This window comes from Solea senegalensis, linkage group LG7 (genome assembly GCF_019176455.1).
Source record: "Solea senegalensis isolate Sse05_10M linkage group LG7, IFAPA_SoseM_1, whole genome shotgun sequence".
Taxonomy (NCBI): domain Eukaryota; kingdom Metazoa; phylum Chordata; class Actinopteri; order Pleuronectiformes; family Soleidae; genus Solea; species Solea senegalensis.
Genome location: NC_058027.1, coordinates 9206137 through 9218929, shown reverse-complemented (window position 1 = coordinate 9218929; position 12793 = coordinate 9206137). Strand labels below are relative to the sequence as shown.

At 38.4% G+C, this 12793-nt stretch overlaps 1 protein-coding gene across 3 annotated transcripts in view; it reads left to right on the top strand.

Annotated features, from left to right (window-relative positions):
• lrp4 (low density lipoprotein receptor-related protein 4) overlaps positions 1–12793 on the top strand; it is a 93281-nt gene that overhangs the window by 43746 nt on the left and 36742 nt on the right. The window lies entirely within an intron of this gene.

Genomic DNA, 12793 nt, shown 5'->3' with positions numbered 1-12793 from the left:
TCAGTCATTCAGTGGAGTCTGCAGTTGTGAGTTTACAAGCAGTGGCACATAATGAGTGCAGCACAGAACAATGGTTGTAATGGTTTTGTGGTTAAATAAAAATGTGTTATTTGGATTCATTTGGGTAAATGTAGCAGAAAGAAATATTGCTTAATTGGGTTATACACAGGCTGCACCTGATTGCAAACTTCTACCATCTGCTTATTTAGATGTTGGTGATCGTGGCACAAACTAATCTGTGTGATCAAATGAATACAGTTTTCAGACATGAACTGCAGATATTTCTCTGCACTTTGCCATTTAAATGAAACGAACACAGTGGGACACAGTATGGGCAAGACGAGTTCACAACAACAGGATCATTTCAGCAGATTCCAGGCGAGCTGGCGGCGTCTGGCTTGAGTGTGAAGAGGGAAGGATCCTTGGACACGCACCATTCATTGGTATGGATTATCTGGATATTCTCTTGCTGCTTCTCACATTAGCTCACTTGGACATTATCCAAGGATTAGGCCAAGGAGCTGGCAGAAGAATCTCAAGTGAACTTCCACAGTGATTCCTGCATTTTGTTCATTTCACACTTTGAGCCCCTCCAAAGAATGTCTGGTTTTCAGTGCATTTTTGAAAGCAGCTTAACCAGTTTGTTCTGCATCTACCTTGAGGGCTTCTCCAAATGAGCTGTGTCCTGAAGACGTCCACACCCTGGAGTCTCTCCTTTATCTGTCTTCTCCTTAAAATGAAGAAGCAGTGGTTCTGCCCCAGAAACACTGAGGTTGTTTAACCTTCACCTTGTTCCTAACTGGCTTTTAAAACAGCCCCTTTCAATGTAAAAACATTGAAACATAATGCTCTGTTGGTGGGTGTGTGTGCCGCTTCAAGCATAGTTGACAAGAAATAGGATTCAGAAAGTTCTGTTTTAGTTACAGATCAGTGATTTTAAAGGCTTGTCAGATGCCAAACTATGCCAGGGGCTGCATCTTTTCTTTTATTCTAGTCTGAAGTTGGTCTTGCAGAAAGCACAAACACTATGCAAATGTACCTCCGTCTGGCTGCAAGTATTCATCTCTTTCTGTTCCTTAGTTCAGAGTTCATAGCGAGAGGTGGTACAATCAATCACCAGGTTCAAATCCCTTTGAAACCATTAGTCTGTCAAAATACCTACATCATTGGAAATGGAACCCTAATCTCACTCACACTCATTTTACCTGTACTTCTTTATCCGGTTGATAATCTGTTTTAATCAAACTGTGTACCGTGACTTAAAGTCAGATTAAATTCAAGTATACATTGCAGTAGTAAGCACAAAAAGAAAAACTAACATCTTTGATTACACTGTATTTAATGACCTGACTGAAGATGATGCATTTGACCACATTGTTATTATGATGATTTCTGTTTTCATGCCTCATGAGTATGTCACAGGGTCACACATTTCAAGCACAGGACAATCGTTAGCTTTGAAATATAATGAAGATATAACAAACAGACATTTCATTAAATTAATAACACTCCCTTTTTTCACTGGCTATACCAAATTGCAAACAAACAAAACACATGTATAAGCTGTGAAAGACTCTGATATGAAACATACTGTAAACCCTCATAAGAAGATGAAAGGTACACCCTGTCTTTGTGAATCGGGTTCCTATGGAAATGACGGCAAGTGCTCGACACGTTGAAGGCTGTGTACTCAGAGGAGGAAGGCTGAAGTGGATAGTAAATGAATAGGGAGAAGGACAGAGATTGGGATGAAAAGAATGATGCTTTGCTTCATATTGTAGCCTGTGTTTTCAGTGTAAACACAGTGTAAAAATATCAGTAGGTTGTATTTGCACCAGAAAAAGGTCACTTACACAAAAGCAAATACAGACAGTGACATTTAACTTTAATTAGAGACAACTGAGGGTGATCAGGCTTAGTAAAAAATAGCAACTTTATGTGATAAAGAAACAGTTTTGCAAACAAAATGCAATTCATCAACATCAAGTGGGACGAATGACTAGTTCTGGTAATTCAACCTTTTTACAGTAAATTGTTTTGTTTGAAAGCGCAAGAAATTAAAAAGTGGTATTTGTCCCATCATCAGTTGAAAGCCCATGTGTTTTTAATCCTATATAATTTGAAGCAAGGACACAGAAATTCTCTCAGTTTGTCAGCAAGTACAGTCAAACGTAGATTTGTCAAAACACCATCACAAGACAAAGATGTTGCGCTCAGTGATGTAAAAGTGATGTCATGATGAGAACCATTGCTGTAAAGAGTGATGTGTGGCACAACAAAAAAAAGGTAAAAATCGAGAGCACTGATGGATGTGTTTCTCTTCATATGTGATATAGTGTATCCAGGAAGTGTATCACAATTCTTGTGTGCTGAAAATTAATAAAATACTTGGCCAACATGAACTGTGCCTTTCAAAACATAGCTCCAAATCAAATTGACATTCCCTTTTAAACCTTGGATTGCAGACAACACTGATAAACAGAACCCTTTGGGCTAAATTGGCAATTGCTGTGTTCACCAAACTAGTCGAAATACCAAGATTCTGGGAGAGAACTATTTTGTTTTATAATTGTCTAAAACAAAAAGGCAAACTGAATACACACAAAGAACATGTTTAAGAGAGAGAGAAGACTAAGGCTCCCTTTATGGGGAAAAAGCCAATTGAGACATCCTCTTTTCAACTTTCTATCCACAATAGAAATCTAGTTTGATTTTCTTAACTTTATAGATGCCTTGAGATAAAGGCAGCCAACAAATTGAGTTTCTCTTGTGTTTTATCTTCTTTCATATCTTATCTTGCACTTCGTTTCCTCATCCCATCTAGCTGATCAAGGCAATCAAATTTATTGCCACAGTGATAGAGAATATTTATAACAACCGTAACTACTGATAACTTCGATTTATATGTCTTCTTTTACCATTTGTCTCATTCTACTTTGTTATCCCTCACTGTTTTATATCATCATTCAACTAGTCCCTCTCTCTGCATTTCACTTGCATTGAAGTGCAAGGAATTTTGTGTGTTTGAAATGGAGATATATATATACATGTGCAAATGGAAGGACAAAAAACACATCTCCTGATATGATTGAGCTATGGCTTCTTCTGCTGATGACTCACACCAGTCTGAAAGGTTTGGGAAACAGCTGTGTAATATATACTCCAACACACACACACACACGCGTGCATTTTCTTACCCTGACAACCCTTGATTAGGTGTGTTTCAAGATATCTGTCAGAATTTCCTCCCACAACAGTTTGTTGTGCTGTTGCTTCCTAGCTTGATTTTTAAGCACAAGACACACACACACACACACACACACACACACACACACACACACACACACACACACACACACACACACACATTCTCATCGGGGCATTGATACAAACTCTTTCACAGAAAAAACATCAAAAAATTATAAAAAAACACCCCCTCTGTCCCTTTAATCCACTGATTCTCTGCAGTCTGAGCCAATCAGAGAAGTCCTGTGACTGCAGGAGCTCAGCTGACCCAAAAGCAAAGCAGAGAAGATTAGGACCCCATCCCCTTCTTCTCCATTTGTCATTCTCTCTCTCATCTTTTTCTCCCTTCACACATCTTTATTCGCTCTGAACAGAGGGAACCTGAAAACTCACTTCCCCTCTGAGACTTCCTAATTTATTTCTCACTATGTGGTTGAATTTCTGCCTTTACTCAGTTTTTCTATCTTTCTGCCTCTTTCCTTTTGTTGCATATTTGGTCCAGCTCTGTGTCTCAAATGTTGACTTTATATTGTTATTAGCATATTTGACCCATTCTCTTTCTTTGTGTCTTCCCTCCTCCCTAAATGTTTACTCCCTGCACAGTAAAAGTGGAGAGGTGTATGTCAATAGGTCCAAGCAGAACAAACATTGAGTCGTAATTACTACTTTACTACTTACTACTACACCCTGGACAGTTTGTCAGTCCATCACAGGGCCACACATAGAGACAAACAACTATTCACGCTCACATTCACGCCTATGGTCAAGTTAGAGTGACCAATTTATCTTATTTCCATACTGCATGTTTTTGGACTGTGGGAGGAAGCAGGAGAAAACACACACACACACACACACACACACACACAGGGGCTCAAACCCAGGTCTGCAAAGGCAAGAGTGCTAACCACCAACCATGTGGCCTGTAGTCAAATCAGACAGACAGAAAAATTAAGTAGGGCAACAGTGAGGGGATTGCGAAGGGAGCAAACCTGGAGGTGTGAAAAAGTTTTATTCAGAGATGAAAACACTTCAAACACTTTCCCTTTAGCTATTAGGCGTCCACTGACTGCTGTGGGCATAATTGTGCCGTTTGCTTTTGTGTTTGCCCTTGCCCTCAATTTATTTTGCTGCATTTTCTAATTACTGAACTGCAATAAGTCTTTTGGAAAGACAAAATAAACAATGTGCTAACATCACTGCTGGCTCTGAGAACATGTAGTGTGAGCTTGTTGTTGGGTTTGACTGAGTAATTATAGGCCTAATTGCCAAATAATCTTTGATCATGTGTTAGTCACAGCCCCAGATGGAACTATTGATGAAAATGCTAATTTACGGATGGTGAAAATTCAGTTGTTCAGGTACCTAACCATAGTAAGTATCTCCAGCACTTTATTTCAGTTGTTGTTTTTAAAGTGCTTTATAAATAAAGATAGATTGGATTTCAAGTTAAACATCCAGTTGTGGTTTTTCTTATTCTTCAGTAAACCGTCTTCTATTATTTCTAGGTATAAGCCGGGCTGGGAATTGTGGTGCATGCGGTGAGAACCCAGACCTGCTCAAGTCTCTAGTTTAATTAATTGTAGGTATGTCGTATTAGCTTGACTCCTAATTGCGTTATCTGGGTGTGTGAGTTTGATTTGGGACATTCAATTTGATACAATTTCTCTAAACTCACATGTGCACATGCATTTTAAAAGTCCGGTTTGAGTGCAGTAACAGAATAATTACTAATGTCAGGAAAACATGACTTCTTGTTATCTCAAGAAGTCAAATGTGCTTGTGTAATATCATGTAACCAGACGGTCAACCACACCTGTTTGTTTTGGTTGAATTGTTTTCGTGTGCCAGAATTCATGTGTGTGCATGTTTATCATCTGTCTTGTTTTTATTACCTGCGGCTCTCTGTTTTCAATTTTTTAGAGTATAGGTTAGTTTTGATCCAGAGAAGGATATCTCAGTGACTGCCATAGTTCATTTAATTATTTGTTTTAAATGTGATCACCCACAATTCTGATTTCTTTGCTTTCATAAAAAATGTTGGTCTCAATATATTTTGATCAACTTTTAGTCTTTTAGAAAGTGTTCTTTTTGGACACTTTCCTTTTCCACCTGCAAAGCCTATTATCCTTGATCAAGCAGAAATGAAATATGCTAAGAGATTAATTATTGTTTGCTGTCTGTGGGTGTTAAAAGGACAAGCCAGGTCACATTATTGAAATTATGTGACAGAGTGACAGATCATAATAGTTGTATAATGTCTTCATTAGAGCAAGTAGAGCATTTCCTGTCATTCTGCTGCTTAAGAAGAAAATGATTGGGTTGTTACTGATGGTGCTTGAGTGTTACTCACTCGTGTCATGCACTCAGCAGAGATTTGTCATGGCAACAAGTGAATGTTTCCACATTAGTCTGCTTTGATGAACATACATTGTCTTGTGACTATCGTGTCATCGCAGCTCTTTCTCACACACGTATACTATAGCAGTACTATACCAAAATACTTTTTTACAATGTGTATGCTTTTAAGTCACCTCAACCTCTCTGCATTTCACAATAAGTACAATATTTTCATCATTACACAGCTTTAGTTGGAACACTGAAATCCCATTGACAGTGATTATATGTCATGGTGAAATGATGATCACTGAGAACATGTTGTGTCTTGTATTTGTGCTGTAGGAAAATGTGAGTATTTATGTTTTGGAGTTGTGTGTTTCAAGGCACTGTTGCCAGTGTGAAGACATTTTGTTACTGAGTTGTTTGTCCACTCATCTGTATCATTACACAGCATCTCAACCCCTTGAAGAATTTGTCTTACATTTGGTACAAGCATTTGTGTGCAGCCATGAAATAAAAATATTTGAAGAAGATGTGGCCATTTGAATGCAGGCACTCAAACTGGTTTAGGGAGAATTCTAGCCTCAAAGATTTACACCTTCTGGAAACCAAGTGACAGTATCATCACATTTACATAGTCCAACCCCCTCCCGGACTAGCTGTCACTGACATCTGATATAAGTTAGCCCACGGGACAGAAACTATTGTAGTAGTTTGAACAATGGTTATCAATAGCAGGTCTGTAGGGACCATGAGGGTTCTATGAAGAGGTCCCAGGGGGTTCCCAGAGAAAAATAAAATGTGAAATATGAATATAAATTTCATAAAAAATGGAAAAACAAGAAAGGTAATATATTTAAGAGTTAGAAGGATCAAAGATAGATACATATGTCTAATATAAATACATTTAAGTGGTGTAGTGTGGATGGATCAGTCTGTTGTGGAATGAGATGATGATGTGCTAACTCTCAGCTAGTTGCTAAATCATTAGCATCACAGTCAATATTTCATAACCAAAGCTGTATCATTCACACATTATTCAAGCACATCAGGTTGCTTTGTTAGTCATATTAATAGCAGATGTTCACATGCTCCCATTACAGTTTATAATATGATCATTTGATCGAGCAAAATTTTCAATGTGCATATCATTTGCATTTTAAAATGACAATACTGAGCTAGCTAATAACAATGTAAGCCACATAACATTCTGAAATGTACAGTGGATTGTAAAAAGATAGCTTCGAGCATGAAAAAACATTTTTTAATCCCTGTATGTGACTTTGAATGAACAATAATGTACCGTAGATTAACCACGTTAATGAAAACTCACCCCATAAGGGAGGGGACAGGAGGTTAATAAGAGGTTTGGGGTGCTTTCTTTTCATCCCTGGCGTCATGTCGTCATCTCAGAAGTAACTACTGTACGTCTGTACGCCTCAAGGTGTCTCTCTCTCTTTCTGCCGCTAAAGAATCCATCCGTATGTTGTTCATAAGCTCTGGAGGAAGTCTGCGGCTACACGTTGCCACTTCTTCTTCCGTAGCATAGCAGAAGTTAGACCGGCGCAGACTTCTGTCTTCGCTAAGAAGTACAGATTTGCACTGTAACAGCGACAATTTAGTTATTTTTGCTTGTCCATCTTCATTCAACAGCTTCTCGAAGTAGCAGTAACGTTTATGTTTTAAGACCCTCAATACTGCTATTTCAAGCAGTGAGTGGGTTCTTCATGATTTGACTTGTATATTCTATATAAAAAAAAATATATCTCAGATTTAAAAAAAAAAACAAACAAATAAAATACATTTTTCTTTGTGTACTCAACTTGTTGCTGGTTTTCTTGTGGCTGGTCACATTTGATTGCAAAATGGAAATTTTGGCCATAACCTTGTAATGAGATAATAAATACTGACAGAGTTGGTAGCCTACATCTAATTCTGCAATGGGTTATTTAGGTGTTAACACAGAGCTGCGGTGAAATCGAGGCAGGAGGTCCGTTTACTGAGTTGTGGAGGAGAACGTAGAAAGCCCATCAGACATGCTCGGGAGAGACACAGCCAAGATAAACTGCTGGCAGCACCACTCTGCTCTGACAGAGTGAAATATGCACTGGCTCCTAACCAGAGCTGCCTAGAATCAGATAAGACTGTTAGGATCATAAAATAGGGCTGGGATTTGGTTGCATTAGACAAGCAGGACATGGAAGACACTTTTAAATTCTCAAAAGAATACAATTTAAATCCATGCAAACAGCTTTACTAAACTACTAAAAGTGGACTTTTGCTTTAATGCTTCACACTAGGTTAAGGTCATAGCCTGTCCGTTTAACTTTGCCTTAACTGTTGAAGTTAAGTGGTTGTGATTAGGTCACTAAATTTAAACTTTTTTTCCCCCCAATCATCATTCTCTAATGATGTGTTAAATAATTACTGTCCAACAGTTCAGTTGCAGAAGAACATGTTGACCCCCTTACACTTTTTACAGTGTCTGTCTTCTGTCAAATCCTACTTCGATGACCTGAAAGGCAAACATTTTGTTGATTTTCTTATTGGACTCAGAGTTCCAAAATCACATCATGGCGTTGAGTTTTAGTGTTTTTGTTTATATTTGGGAGAGTTGTTTTTCCATCTCTGAAAGTACTATAAAAACTGCTACAATGGCGCTCACTCATACACAGTAGGTCTGTGTTTAATAACTGCTGAATTTTTATCATGGAGTCAAAATATTGAAAAAACATCTCCAGACCACTGCTGTGATATGTGTTCTAGACAAAACAGTAATCTGAAAGTGAACTTTTACCTAAAAAAAACCTTCATTAAAGCTCCTTGGATGATATATTCTTGCTGAGTTTGTGCATCATTCTCTGGAGTCCACATCTGTTTTTTTAGTAAAAGAGAGTGTCATCTTTTTTCTTTTCCCCGTTGTTTCTCTCTCCCTTCTGTCCATCCTCCATCTGTTGAGCTAGTGTGATAAGCAGGGTTTAGGCAGATATATTGGTCCCATTAGTGCTACTTGATTCAACTGCTCCCAGTAAAGAGGGGCCATTAACATTGCTGCTCAAGGCCACTACGTTCAGATTACCAGGCTGAAGTGACTGTTTTTTTTTTGGTTGATGATCATGTGACTCAGATCTGATCTTTTCAGGGCTGTGGAGACCCAGAAACCAGATCACCAATTTGGATTTAAAAAACAGATCTGTATCAGTATGTGGTCCAGATTATACAGTTATATGAGAATACATGCATCCATCCATTCCATTCCATTCCATTCCATTCCATTCAATTCAATTCAATTCAATTTTATTTGTATAGCGCCAAGGACAGAGGAGAGGTGGGGGACAGAAAGGGGGGAGAGAAAGGACAAGAGGGAGATGAGGTAGAGACAGAAGAGAGAGAGAGAGATCAGGAGCAGATACACAACAACTGTATCAAGTTACAAGTTTATACAGTCAATGATATCGACTTTTTAATTATAGCACAATAATAATGGTGATGATATGGGTAGCCTCGAAAACTGGATCTTGATCCCGCAACCTGCAAGATGAGAATACAGAGAGAGAGAGAGGGAAGGAAGGAAAGACACAAATCCATTGTTGTTGAAGATGCATCTAAAATGGTATTGGTGTGCATGTGCATTCAGTCTTAAACTTTACAATGAAGGAGAGTTGACTGTGATGCTCACCTCATTGTTTTTCAGAAGCTAAATGTGTCTCATCAGGTTTGAAAGGAATAGTGAAAAATGGTACACCCAATATTTCTGCTTCAGATCACAATGATGAGGTTTTTTTTTAATGTTTTAAAAAAAAGAGATTGGGGAAGTGTTCGATATTCTCAAGGTTTTGATGCTTGCTTTGAAGTACCGCTTGAGTCTTGAACTCGGAAGCCTGGATTGAGGTTTTTTAATTGAAGATTTCCACTACCAATCTCACAGCAGGACTGATGAATAAAGAGAATATTTCATCCTTTTAATAAATGTTTTCTTTTCAAGTCCAGAGAAGGTTGGTTCATATAAGGATTACTGCCTATCAACCTCTCATACTGTTGCTCCGTTTTCATTATTATTGGTCCATCTTTGACCAGCAAGAGACTACTAAACAAATACATACACACACACGTAAGACTGCGTTAAAGGGACTGCATTAAAGTCAAAAAGAAGGGAGATTTAATCATTTTATGCCATCACTCTTTAAAAATGAATACTCGGTTTAAATGGGTGTGACTAAGTTTAAGGTAGGTCTTAAACAAAACCTACATTTTAAATGACTGTTTGTGTACTATAGTGCAGCTCGGGTCGTATTTTTCTTATTCTCCGAACATGAGCTCTTCCTCTTATTGGAGCAAGACACAGATAAAGTAAGCTGAAGCATATGGTTACAGCAAACAACAAAAGTTATCAGCAGATCCAAGAGAACATACTTATGAGTATAATAAAATTCAGTTCTTCTTTATTAACTCCAATCACTGATAACTATTTACATAATTCACCTATTGTTGTGAAGGAAAAAGTATAGCATTGACCATGGATAGTTTCAATAGGCTGCGTGTTGCTTTCAAGGTTGCTTTTTAGGTCATAAATAGTAAACCTTGGTTCTAAACAGAAATACTAGGTCAATCACTTATCAGTCTCTACTTATTAACATGTATGTCTACGTGTTATACATCTTAATGTTAATGCCATATTCCATATACCAATAAAGCAACAAAAAAAACAAATTTAATTCACATTATTTTACTGTCTCTGAAACAACTTGAAATATTAACCGACCTGACTTTAGTCTGACAGTCATTTCTTTATTCCTGTCTGAATCCAACCCAGCTCACATCGAGTATCCATGCTTTATTGTGTACCCGACAGCGAGAGAGAGGAACTTATGATGATAATGGGGATGACAGGTTTGTGTGTGTGCATATGTGTGCACATGTGGGGGGACAGTCTTTGGAATGTAAGTGGGAATTCTGTAGCTCGGATGAGAAAAACCTATTCCTGAAGGTCGGATTGGCGGTGTTTTTGACACATGTGAGCTCAGCAGCACACTGGGTTGAGAAGTAACCCAGCCCAGCCCAGCTCCCCCTTGGCCATGGGCCAAGTGGAAAGGGAACTTGACTTGTAACCAGAGGGTCGCCGGTTCAAATCCCCACCCGGCCAAAAAAGAGGGAGAGCGCTGAGGGGAATGCAGTAATAGTGAGAAAGCGGCACTGAGCTGACTAGAATCTGTGTGATAACAGGGATCAAAGCTGCCAGAGAGCTCATCAACCTTCCCAGCATGCTCTCTGCTGATGCACCTGATATATGGAGCAGGCCTAACCGACTGTGTCTGTGTGTGGCTAGCTTAAGTAGTTTGTTTGGCCTGCATAGCAAATGGTGTGCTTACGTCTGCGTGTGTGTCAGTGTTTGTCCCTTTCTTAACCCTTTGTCCTCTGCTTCTTCAGACGAGCTGTATTATTTATTGAAATGTTGCAATGCAGTTCAGTTGTCACCTCTCAATACTAAACCTTATTGTATGTGGATGGAGGTTTGAACGCTTGAGGGTTGGCTTTAGACGGACCAGAACATAACAGTTATTTTTACGATTCAATTCTAATGTCTCTCTGTTTTGCCCGTGACAGAAATTGAAAGTTAACCTAAACTCAGCTATTTAAACAAACAATGATTTGCAAAACTGTATTACTCTTGATTGTTTGATTTTAAATAATACATTATTTCTGTTTTCTAAAATATTGTATGTCAGATGTAAAAAACAAGCCAATGAAATTACATGTGGTCTGCGATGAACAGATTTGAATGGCTCTCTGAGGAAAAGACTTAAAAAACTGATGGCTGATTTGGATAAATTCTCCATAAATTATTCTTCATAAAGAATGAATGGTGTAAGCAAACTGAGCTAAACCACCAGTGTGTTTAATTGAGGCAGAGTTCATCAGAAGTTGAGGAGAATACGGGGATTACAAATGTAGAGCTTGAGAGAGTCCTGCTTTCTTATTGAGTGAGTCTCCCTCTCTTTTTTTTTTCTTTGTGTTTCTTTCTGAATAATGTAATATTGCAGGAGTATGTGGGTCAGTGGGGCTTTACTTCCCCTAGAGACCAGAGCCACGCCCCAGCACACACACACACAGACACACTAGAAAAGGTCTTGCTTAATTCATTGAGCACCGACTCGTCTGCCTGTCTGCCTTTCTGTTTAACTTGCGCGTGATGTCATTCATATTTTATAGCGTCTGCCTTGCTCTGTCAATATTGCATTTGTGGTATTGACAGGCGGGTGAGAGTCCAGTGTAAGGACTTAGTGGCCCTCTCCACTCCCTTCATCTCTCTCTGGCCTGTAATTAAATTAGCTCTGTCTGTGGATGACAAAGCGCCAGTCATTCGGGGTCTGCATAGATAGCAAGAGGCTGCACTTACAGCGGATATGAAGTTAGGGAGGAATGCGAGTTTCAGGGTAAAAGGTGGGTGAGAGAAGGTCTTGTGAGTCCAGATCTGGATTTGGCTGAGCTCAGACGGCACAGAGAATAAACCGACCTACATTTCACTGGGTCTGTCGCAGTCTGACCTTTTATTGTAACCAGCTGCCATTCAAGGATGATCCATGATATCAATGAAGTTTCCATCACACTTTGTTTTATGGCTAAAAACTAAATTAGCTTTATTGCTGAATTATTTGTAAATCTTTCCATTTTGTTCAAGTAATTGAATTAAAATTTAAAAGTAGTGAATTGTTACTGTCACAGCCTGCGATGACCTATTCAAATGACCTTCTTTGTCCAAACAACACACAAGAACTCAAAGGAAAGGATCAGCATAGTCACATTTTAATAACTGAAAATGCAGAACATATTCATTTCTGACAATGAATTTATGTGTAAGGCTGAACAATTTATTCATTTGTTTTATCGCAATACAAGCCACTGCAATGTCCATGTGGTGCAATACTTGTTATCATTTCAGATGTATTATTGTCTCGATCTATACACGTCTCATTCTTCAGACTGAAGAGAACATCTTTGTTTGTCAAAGATCTGCACAAATGTCACACAGTAATCTATTTAAATATGTTTTGGGAATAAAAATTAGAATAATGATGTACAAATTATCATTCCTTCTGATATCGCAAATAATATTGCAGTGGAAATTCCTGTCAAAATAATCACCATTAGTTATTTGTTCAAAATCATTCAGCCCTAATCCATAACATCATTGTGTATTTGTGTTTTTTTT